Consider the following 12,058-nt stretch of genomic DNA (forward strand, 5'->3'; position numbering starts at 1 on the left):
ATCTATATACAAATGCGTAGTGATTTGTTTACAACCTATATAGCTGTTTGATAGTAATTGTAATGTGAATAAATGTTGTTATCCATAGATGCCCCAGAACTACATGCATGATCATTTCCTTTAATAATGAACATATTTATGAAAAACGTATCACATTACTTTCTTAAAAATTGTATCATCACGAATCACCGCCAACATACGCAGCCCCTGTTAAGAGTACAGGTGTAGTAGTCCTCAAACGTTTTCAGCAAAAGGTATTGCATAAGGTATTGCATCCCATTTCATGTTTGACACTGATGCGTCATATCATCAAAATGGCATCTACATGTTGGCCGTCAAACATTTTGAAATACTTGGAAATAACCTTCATGATACAATAACTTCTATGCCAAAATGACCGAAGAATATTGCTTGATATATGTAGAAGCCAGTGTCGATTTGAATCTCTATATAAAGATCAAGGCATGAACAGGATTATTTTCTGTTGCTAACCTTTTTTTCTAACTTTGGTTGATAAATCAATGGAAGGTGAACTGCTGGCATTATCGTGTAATATTGTTGAAGTCTCTACGAGGTCATCAATATAGCAGAAAATACAATTAAACAATTTTAACAATTATTAACCACCGGCTATTGGAGGTAAAACATTTTGTGATTTTGAACACAGTCTTAGAGAAAACACACTACATTTCCCCATTTTTACGGCAGCAGGGGATCTTTTTAGAAGTATTTCCCCCCACTGACAGGACAGCACATAGCACGGTCTTTGATAAACCAGATGTTGGTCACTGGCTAGGACGGGAAAACACCAAATAATAGATCCACTGAGGTGGTTCGATCCTACGACGCAAGCCCTTCGGGCGATCGCTCTACCGAGCAAACTGGATCTCGCCCCAGGTTGTTGGGAATGATAATATATAAGGAATCTTGCGCAAATGTAGTTCACAACTGTCGACTTGACACATCAAACAAATTATTGTGGGTTTTTTTCTTACACACCCGTTTAAGAGACGACCCGTTGTAGATTAAAATAACCATTCATATATGTACCTATGTGGGATAGTCTATAGGGCTATTCCACCCGTGGGTACGTACGACACACAGATACGTGGTCTAGGTGCAATAATCCTATTCCACGTAAGTATATATGAATTATTATTTTTCTCCCATCCACTGAACGATTTTTTTTAAAATATACAAATAGTGCAAAAAGTTATATACATGTATATATTTTTTCTTTATTCAATAATATAAATATCACAGTTTAAAAGAACATACTTCAGAATGGTTTGTACTAAAGTATAAAGCCAAAATAACATTAAAGTGTACCTATCACATCGTGTGTTTTTGTGTGTGTTCTTTTTAAATAAATAAAAACGTCCTACACCAAAATGGCTTAGACCAACAAGATCACGTAGTCATGTAAGACGTATGGACTGTCATGGAATGGGCTGTCCTGTATAGCCTTGGATGGGAGAAAAGTATCACCCGTGTATAAGAGATGACTCGTTGTAGATAAATATTGTCTGCAACATAGTATGTTGGAGATAACCTTTGAAACTTGCTCCACGGTGATGACCCGGTCACTGGAGTCATACCATCCAAAAATATAAGGACGACAGAAATTGATTGCTCTGTGACGTGTAAGTTAACCTGAAACTGATTACTGTGTAACGCATAAGCATTTTAGTTGTTTTTAAGGGTACTATATTCCGCCATCTAATTAATATACTCCGAGTGACTGTTTAACACAGGCATAGGTGTACGGATTGCTATCTTTGGAAGAGGGTGGGGTATGAAGGCTGATATTTGCCTGAACATCAGCGTACGAGACAGAGCGGGGGGGGGGGGGGGGGGCAACTGCTGGAGCAAATTTTCAAATTCGAGCAAAAACAATAGCAAAATTCGAGCAAAATCAGCTCGCCTGAACCCTTATTACCATATATTTCCATCATTCTACCCACAATATTGGTTGTAATCCATGTAAAAATGCATAGTTATTAGTTTACAACCCTGTTTAGCTGTTTGGCAGTATTGCTAATACGAATAAATGTTGTTATACAGATTTTGACATTTTCATTGAATTTTTGACAAAAATCAGCCTACCCACCTCCACTCCTATACATCTACAAAAATGGAAGCATCCTTTTTATGGATGTCTGGATAGCTCAGAACGCATTGTGGTTAGTCTGCAATTTGCGGGCGATTCGGTGCCACAGGTTCGAGTCCCAGTGCGTTAATATCTATGTATGTAACAGTCAACTTCGACATGCATACAATATATAGATATTCATACATCAATACATACATACATACATACATACATACATACATACATGTAACAGCACGGGACAATTTTTGAGGCCAGAAAGGATTTAATTATCCCCTGCGCCAGTGCGTTAATATCTATGTATGTAACAGTCATCCTCGACATACATACAATATATAGATATTCATACATCAATACATACTAGCCAGTGCCAGGTCTGCCCACTGTTTCATGCACGTAAGCGAGATGGACCGCGTAACTTGTAGACCCTATGCATATAGTCGAGTTAAAAAGCATCCTTTTTATGGATGCCTCAATAGCTCAAAAGGTATCGTTGGAAGTCTGTAAAGTTGCGGGCGATTCGGTGCCATAGGTTCGAGTTCCAGCAACGGCACGAGAGAGATGCTAGAAAGGATTTAATTATCCCCTGCGCCAGTGCGTTAATATCTATACATGTAACAGTCAACCTCGACATACATACAATATATAGATATTCATATATCAATACATACATACATACATACATACATACATACATACATACATACATACATACATAAATACATACATATGGGATATATCCCCAACACAGTTTAACATTCTGGCTACGTCAGTGATGTAACTTGTTTTGCATCCAGTCCAGTATATGGAATGTTTATATGGAATGGAGTTTTATCTTTATCTTTTATCTTTTTATTAACATTACTGATTAATACTGTCAGCAGACTGAGAGAAATTCGAGGTAAATAGGTTTCAGGCGAGCTAATTTTGCCCGAGATATCTCTGTTGGTTTTGCCCGAATTTGTAGATTTAAAAAAACGTTTAAAGTTTGTTTTGTTTAACGACACCACTGGAGCACATCGATTAATTAATCATCGGTAATTATGACTCGTAGCCATCAGAAATAACTCGCTACATTTTTTTCTAATGCAGAAAGGGATCTCTTATATGCACTTTCCCACAGACAGGAAAACACATACCACGGCCTTTGTCCAGCTGTGGTGCACTGGTTGGAACGAGAAAAAAACAATCAGCTGAATGGATCCACCGAGGTGGTTCGATCGTGTAGATTTAATTGCTTCAGCACTGGGGGGGGGGGGGGGCGAGAGGGTTGGGGAGGCAGTTTCCCTATGTCCCCACCGTCTTACGCTCATGAACACAGGTTTGATTGAACTCAGTCAACCATTCGACAATTGCTTTCTCCTTCGCACCCCCCCCCCCCCCCACCCCCACCCCCGTTACATAAAACAAAACGACAAATAAGTGGCATATTGTGTGGTGCACATACTGAGATACCACAGTTTATTCCATAATAAAAATTACATACTCAAAAGTCTGAAAATGCACACTCTTGCAACATAAACCTCTGAACGAATTATAATGGGCCGTTACCCCTCCAGGTCAGAGTGTTTAACGTGCACATTCAGAGCAAGTTGTTGTAGCGCACGGCTGTCCTGGGCACAAGTGCCAGCCTCGGCCGGCTCGTCCGTGCAGGACAGGATAAACACTTATGCAAATTACCAACCTTTATGTACTTCGACCAAGGAGAAAATAAGTTACTTTCTAATTCGTTCTTCAAACGAAAGAAACAATATTGCGTCTGCTACAGATTTAAGCACGTCTGTGTTGTGTTGTGTGTGTGCGCGCGCGCGCGCACACACACACACACACACACACACACACACACACACACACACACACACACACACACACACACACACACACACACACACATACACACATGCACACACACACACACACATACACACACACACCGTCGAGTTGGTTGAACATGTGCACTGCGTTATGGCGTGTCCAGAGATCAAGAACGCGTGCCAGGTCACTTGACACACCGCCGAGTGCGCGAGATGCGCAGCCGTCACTCACCGCGACCCCCAGGTCACTCGCCACGTAAGGTCAACTTACTCTCTTACAGTTGACGGACCAGATAGTTGGCGAAGACCTCGTCGTGACCTTTGACACGAGTTTGACAGACCCAGCGACGCGTGATGAAGGCTTTGATCAGTCGCCCCAGATGAACTGTGACAAACGTTCGGACAACTGCTGTCGCATGGTGTTACTGGACAGCACTGCTAAATGTTTCGTTTCGTTTCAATTTATATTTTCGTTGTTCTGTCATATTAATGTTCAGTGTGACTGTTCTGGGCACAGATCTGAGCTGTCTGTTCAGGACAGTGTGTTAGTGGTTTGCTGTTAGTGGTTAGTGAGATAGAAGATGAATTCAATAAATACAACGGCAATGGGCGTCGCCATGTTTGTCACGTAACATATAGAAGTGGCTATGTACACGGCGCCTCGGCATCGCCAGCGTCGCCATCTTTGTCACGTAACATATAGAAGTGGCTATATACACAGCGCCTCGGCATCACCAGCGTCGCCATTTTTGTCACGTAATATATAGAAGTGGCTATATACACGGCGCCTCGGCATCACCAGCGGCATCGTACTTTGGGGTTGGGGGAGGGAGTCCAGGGTAAGGTTACCACACCCCTCTAAAATGTCCCGCAGGGTTACATATAATCTATTGTATATTACTCGAATCTAAGCCTAAATATTATAATGTAGTGTTGGCCCAACAATGATTTTGGTCAGAACGGTCAGTCGAATTAACTTTCACCAACACTGGTTAAATGGGCACTTTCATAAAATATAAGCCTTGTCTTGGAAATACGTGTACCTGAAGCACCAACATATATTAACAGTTAGGATCTCCACAGTACTCGAGTCCTCGGCCACGGGTCGTCGAGTCCAGCAAAACTCGAGTCCGTTCACAGGACTCGAGTACCTGTACAAGGAAGAGCACTATCATTCAATTATATATATATATATTTACGTCATTTGTCATATGCTTGCAGCCGGTTATATTATAGAGCTATGAGGATGTGTGGAATTCAATACAATGGCATGATATGGAATCCATGTTCTGTCTGAAATGCAGATGCATAATGCTATTTTCCTTAGTACTGACGCCATATAACCGTAAATAAATGTGTTGATATTTCCTTCCTTCCTTCTTATTCATTAGTCTCGTTACCTCTAGTGTAAGTGTCGGGTACTCCTTTTCGGATCGAGTTCGACCCCCGAGTATTTTGGACTCGTGGAGGCCCTACCAACAGTTAAAAAAACCCAACAACACGTCGTTTACGAATTCCTAATTGGAGGCACCCATCTATTGTCTTTCTGGCTAACTCCGCCCACTCAAGCTTGCCCAGAAGTAACATCACAACAGAATTGCGTTAACTACTCATGTACGTGTACAAAGTAAACAAACGTAGTGTAGGGCCTACAGACTAAATAAATGTGGTACAGAAAGAAACCACTAAACAAAGATAGATTTGAACTGCAAACATGAAACGGAGAGCAAGGAAGGTTTTTCGGTGTGTAATGGCTGATCTTAGTGTGTTGGGGTATATTTTACAACCATTCCAGTTTAACTTCTCTGCGTCGTAAAGCAACATAAATACCCAATTAATTTAATAAAGTATTTAACCAAACATATTTCAGTCTGTATTTACAGGAAGAAAAGCTATTTTGATATCGGTCCCTCTGTAAAGATGCAAAGACAAAAGTGGATACGATCGAACAAGGACTAACATGATCGCCGAGTATGTCAGTATCAGGTCATACTATCACGGTGTTGTTGTTTTCTTTTCTTGGATACCCCCACCCACTCCTCTCTGTGTGTCTTGATTATACGGGTGACAGAGATGCGAGGAGGGTGTCCAGAAGGCCGAACGTTCGCGAAAATGTTGACTGGTACCATTGTTTTCTGTCATATCACATTAATCTAACACGCGCAAAAACCAGTCTAGCGAACGACTACGACCGCTCACGGTAGATCGCATTAGTCATACAATCATGCGATCAAATTTCAGCACATTTGACTGGCTGGTCTTTGGGTCTACAGTAAAGACAATCAAATCAGAATTCCCCTTCGTCTCGCTAAAATGATGTAGAATTCTCAATTTTGGTCCTTCCACTCTGTTTTGTGTTTAGATGCAAATTTTCATTGTAGTACCGGGGTTTTTCATTCATATTTACGACAGTAATTTAAAAAAAAATTTTTTATTGCAATTCTTCGCTTTGGAAATTAATAATTTTTTTTAGCTATAACATTAGGAAACGAAGATTCCTGGTTGACTCCTTGGCATGATTTAATATCACAGAAGAGCAGTACTTAGCATATACCAAAGTCCATGGTATGTGCGTTCCTGTTTGTGAGAAGGTTCATAAACAAGATTCCTTGCTGTTACTGAAAACATGTTGCCGCTTTCTTCTCAAAACTAAATTTGCGACACACTGAAAACATGTTGCCGCTTTCTTCTCAAAACTAAATGTGCGACACACTGAAAACATGTTGCCGCTTTCTTCTCAAAACTAAATGTGAGACACACAATAACCGAAGATTAATTAATCGCTGTAAACAACCGAACTTTTACATTTTAACAGCATATACTTTTGGGCAGTTTGCTCACATACTCCTGGTTCCTACGATAGGATATGAAGAGTTCAAGGGAATAACTTGTGATGTCCAAACAGAGTCTATGTTATAAAGGTCATGTTTGTGAAGATCACAATGGCACAATAAAATAAAATTTTAAAAACCTATAATTATGTTAGGTCATTAAGAGTTGTTTGTAAATCATGCTTCCTTAGGTATAAATATTCCACGATTGCAGAGTTGTAAATTCAATTATCTCTAACAGAAGTGTGACATCACAGGTTATTCCCTTGGACCCATCGACATGCATTGTAGATAACTGATAAATAACAAAGAAGAGGGTGAGTTTTTACACGCTATTCCATTTATTAACCAAGTATATTACAATATGGCGTTTTTAAATAACTTACAATACTGAGTAATAATAACAGTAATAATATACTCATAAATCACACACAGATGAAAATTACTTCAATGTTATAATAAGGACAACATTCACGCCATAGAGCCGTTGTAAGCACGGAGAACGTAGCAGGTTTCTTCCCAGTCCGTCATACGAGTCTTTCACGATGCTCACTTTTTTCAAGAATGAAAATGGAACAAGCAACAGGGATAACAGTTATACATATTTTTAAAATTACCTTCACTAGAATAAAGTTTTTATATCCGCAAATGTTGACAGAACTGGAAGAATGGGGGTAACAAAGAACATGCGATTACGAAAACCCATCTCACAAAGCAAGACTATTACTCCATACCTGTACTGCATTAAACATTTTGAACGAGTTATAAATGTATGAATACTAGCCTTGGCTTGCTTAGATGGTGTATAACGTAATGTATATGCTGGTTTGATAAATAAAGTTTATTAGCCAATCTCCTTTTCAACAAGGTGACACATAAATGTTTGAGCATTATTCAGTCTCAACCAGTATCCCACGACTGGTATAATCTAACGTCGTGGTATGTGCTGTCTTATCTGTGGGAAACTAAATATAAAAGACCCCTTGCTACTAATGGGAAAATTTAATGTAGCGAGTTTCCTGTCACAATTATCAATTGTTTGACATCCAATAGCCGATATGCTCTAGTGGTGTTGTAAAACAAAGCAAAGTTTATTTCGATAAACCAGAATGAGTTGCGATTACAAAAAAAAGAAAGAAAAAAAGACGACATAAAAAAATTTCAAAAAAAAAAAATATAAATTTAAAAAGTCAATTCAAAATAGCTCTATGAACCAATTTGGATGTGAACATAAAATTATGTGAAGTGACATACACAGTACGCATACAATTCATTTATTCGACATCACGGATGCGTTCAGCCAGTCGTTTGTTGCTAACGCTTTCTACACTGCTTTTAACGCTATACATTAAACCAAATGACCAATTCGGGAACCAGTCAAAATAGTTTGCAACCGTTTAGCGTAAAACGGCTAGCTAAACGTAGGCCAGTATAACAAACCGGGTATATGAAATGCTACAAAGTATGTCATTAGTTAATAAAACCACGTGATGATTTCCAGTCACACTCGGTGTCTAAACGTGCGAGATCAGCGTGTACTAAAACACAGGTAGCACTGAATACAGAACATTAAACCGGATCTTAATAAAAATCACAGGTTCAGTCATATCAACGGCTGCCTTACTGCTACCGGGCTGCACCACCTGTCATCGATGATGGGCAGAAACCCGTCGTTAGCGGGAAGTAAAAGGGAATTGGTGTTACCCAAAGATATTTATGTTTATGCTATTGCACTAAAGAGAAACATACGAAACTGGCACATACTGAAACATGTTACTGGCAACCCACCTAACCTGGCCACTATGGCCACCAAATAATTAGTCATTTTGGAGTATGTGCCAATAATACACAGGTGAAATATACTGAATGTCGGCAAAAGAAAAACGAATTTTTAATTTATTTAAAATTATTCAGTTTATTTCCCATTAGCGTTTGTTTGTACTAAATTTGTCTTGTGATAATTTTAGGCTCATTTCGAGTCTTTTTACCGATATATATATATATTTACCGTACTAAACTATTCGCGTTTCTGTTGTTACTGTCTACGTGCGGGTTTCTATGGGGACCAGTGGCGCGTGTATCACTGACAGGTGGTTATTATACAACAAGGCGCCGTCTGTAGCTGGTTTCATTGTAATACTAAACGTGGCAAGATGTGCTTATGAGGTAACGACAGCATCACACACATGGCAAGATGGGCTTCAACGGCAAATCCAGGGCCGTACACAGCTCCCCTACCCCACCATACCCCCTCGAAAAATAGGAGAAACTGTCTTTTATTTCAAAGGCGTACTTTTACCTAGGTGGAACAAACACCTTCAAAAAGTGTATTAGTGAACCCCAATTTAATTTTTTACTATTTATTTTTCTCTGCACCCCCCCCCCCCCCCCCCCGTATAATTTAGGCTCGGTACCGCCAAGAACACACTGGCAAATAGCCCCATAACCCTGTTTATCACTTAAAGGCATATTGTCACAGACCACTGACCTATTTAATGGTCTAACAAAGTATTACCTGAACAAATATAATTTGATTTGTCCCTAGATGTACTTTATTCAACCATCTTCATAACCACCATACTCCATTTATTAATGACATTTTGTAAAAATAATTGAATTATGGCAATGGTCCATAATTCAAAACTAAAATTGCCGAGAGGGATGATATGGATTGCACTCCATCATGGTTCAGTTAAGGTGATGCGATACCTAGATTTGGTTTCCAACAATTAATGTAATTTTTATTTATTATCCATTTTTAGAGACATAAGGTCCTTAAATCTGTGACAGTATGCCTTTAAAGTTTTGTTACACGGTACTATATATTGGAAATGTTATACCTAGAAAATACAACGAGACGACAAATGGCCAACGAATTATTGTAATTAATATACACTCCCATATTTACTTACCACTATCATCAAGGAAAACAGTATGGATCTAAACTCAGCGATTGCAATCAGTACAACGCTGAAAAACAATTTCATAATACTCTCAAATACTGTTGTAGCTCAATGTTTACTCAAAGTAAATATTTGTTATAACGTTATGATTTATTATTTCATATGATGTACAATTTCACAATAAACTGAAGTAACTGTTTTAACTGTATGACGTAGTTTCACAATAAACTCAATACAAGTACTTTTTTTTTTTTTAATAGTATTGATGTAACTTAATGACGTAATATATGACAATAAACACTACTCATGAACTTATATAATTTTATGATTGCACAACTTCAGTATTTTTGTGACTTAAAAACATACAATTCACAATAAAGATGTACCTCAATGACGTGTCATTTCACAATACATCAAATAGCGCTGTTACTCACAGGTGTATACATGTCAATAAACGTACACAATATCACAAATTCACATTTACATTCAATATTGTTCCAACTTATTAAACAATATCACAATAAATTCAAGTAGTTATAACTTAATAATATACAGCAAATATTTTTGTTTGTAGGTTGCTGTCATGTATTACAAATAAATTCAAGTACATATGTTTAACTTAATGATTTACACTGACTTAATAATAAAGTACGATATCACAATAAACTCCAGTATTGTTCCAATTTAATCACATACAGATAATAATCAACTGAAAATACCCTTTTTTGTAACTTAAGGATGACAACATTACCATAATCTCAAGTACAGTTTATGTACACTAAATTAATAATGTACGATATCACAATAAATTCAAGAATCGTTCCAATTTAACCACATACATGTAATAATCCACTAAGTACTTTTTTGTTTTGCAACTGAAGGAAGATGGAATCACAATAATCTCAAATACATACACCAATCCTCTGAAAACACGGTACAGTATCTGTAATTATTACCCATATGGGCTCAAATATACGTGGTAATATTTTTTCGATCTCTGCAGTGTGCAGATTGCTTCTACAGTCACCGATTAGCTGGCTTTAAAAAGACAAGATTTGATTGGCAATTACATACTGCCGGGACTACTTTTTGTTCATTCATGATTCCATTCATCGGTCAAACTATTACTACGAACTTCAAATATTTTTTTACGATACGAACATTTACGGAATTAAAAATCAAAATATATGTACAAATGTTTAAAAAAAAATTTATTTCATTATTTTGACTGGGTTTTTTTTGGAACTATTATTTGGTGGATACTGTTGGGTGTGCACCGGTAACGGCGCGTATGAATATATTGTTATGGCTGGTAGAGCTTGTTAGTTGTTACAGCAGCGAGAACGTAAATATACTTTTAAAATCGTTAAAGATTGACAATGGGTAATACAGAGAATAACCAACTCACTACGAGGAATTACGGATTATCTGTCCCTCGTGAATTAATGCTGTAAAACCCTCGCCAGAGGCTCGGGTTTACAACATTAATTCACTCGGGACAGATAATCCATAATTCCTCGTTAGTTATTCCTTGCTTAGATTATTCAGTTCTATACATCCTTGGTTGTTTTAACGTCTATAGAAACTCAAAATGATGTCTCAACATGACCATTTAGTGCCCGCCAGAATTCCGATCATACTAGGATTTTTTTTAAAGAACATACGAGTAATACATCCCATGTGACAATTCAGAACATGTTACAAGTGTTTACTCCTCGCCTGACAAGATGTAAAACGTTTGGGTTGTAGAGAACGAATTTGTAATTACACACTCAGAATTAAATTTCACACGTCTACATATTGTGAAGAACCGTACGAATTTGTAATTACACACTCAGAATTAATTTTCACACGTCTACACGTGTGAAAAATGAATACTTCAAGCAAGAAACAATAGTTTTGGAAAGAAATACAAGACAGTGTTGAAAGAGAACCGAGAACCTTTTAACTCGAAATGTTAATAACTACTACTGTGACGTATTGGTCTCGGTTGATGACGAACAGCACACAGCAAGTCCAACATTGTTCTCATTGATGACGCCGACAGTTAGCAATGATTATTGTCTTAGTAGGTTTCAGACAATAAAACGGTATTATGAGGTACAAACATGCGATGGTAGCGTATGGAAACAGACGGTCTAACATTATCTAGATCCCGTGTTTATAACACTTTAAAACTGTGACTCAATGCTTTAATAAAGATGTGTCCGTAGGAAACACACACATAGTGGTGGGAAGAAATAAGGGAACACACGGTACTCCAGATCACATTTGATCACTAGAGTAGTTATGGCTGTATAAAATACACATTTCTAATATCAATACTGTGGTGATGACTGACAGCCCCCCCCCCCCCCCCCCAAAAAAAAAAAAAATGAACGTCGTGAAACTGTGGATGAA

This window comes from Gigantopelta aegis, chromosome 3, assembly GCF_016097555.1.
Source record: "Gigantopelta aegis isolate Gae_Host chromosome 3, Gae_host_genome, whole genome shotgun sequence".
NCBI classification, from domain to species: Eukaryota; Metazoa; Mollusca; class Gastropoda; order Neomphalida; family Peltospiridae; genus Gigantopelta; species Gigantopelta aegis.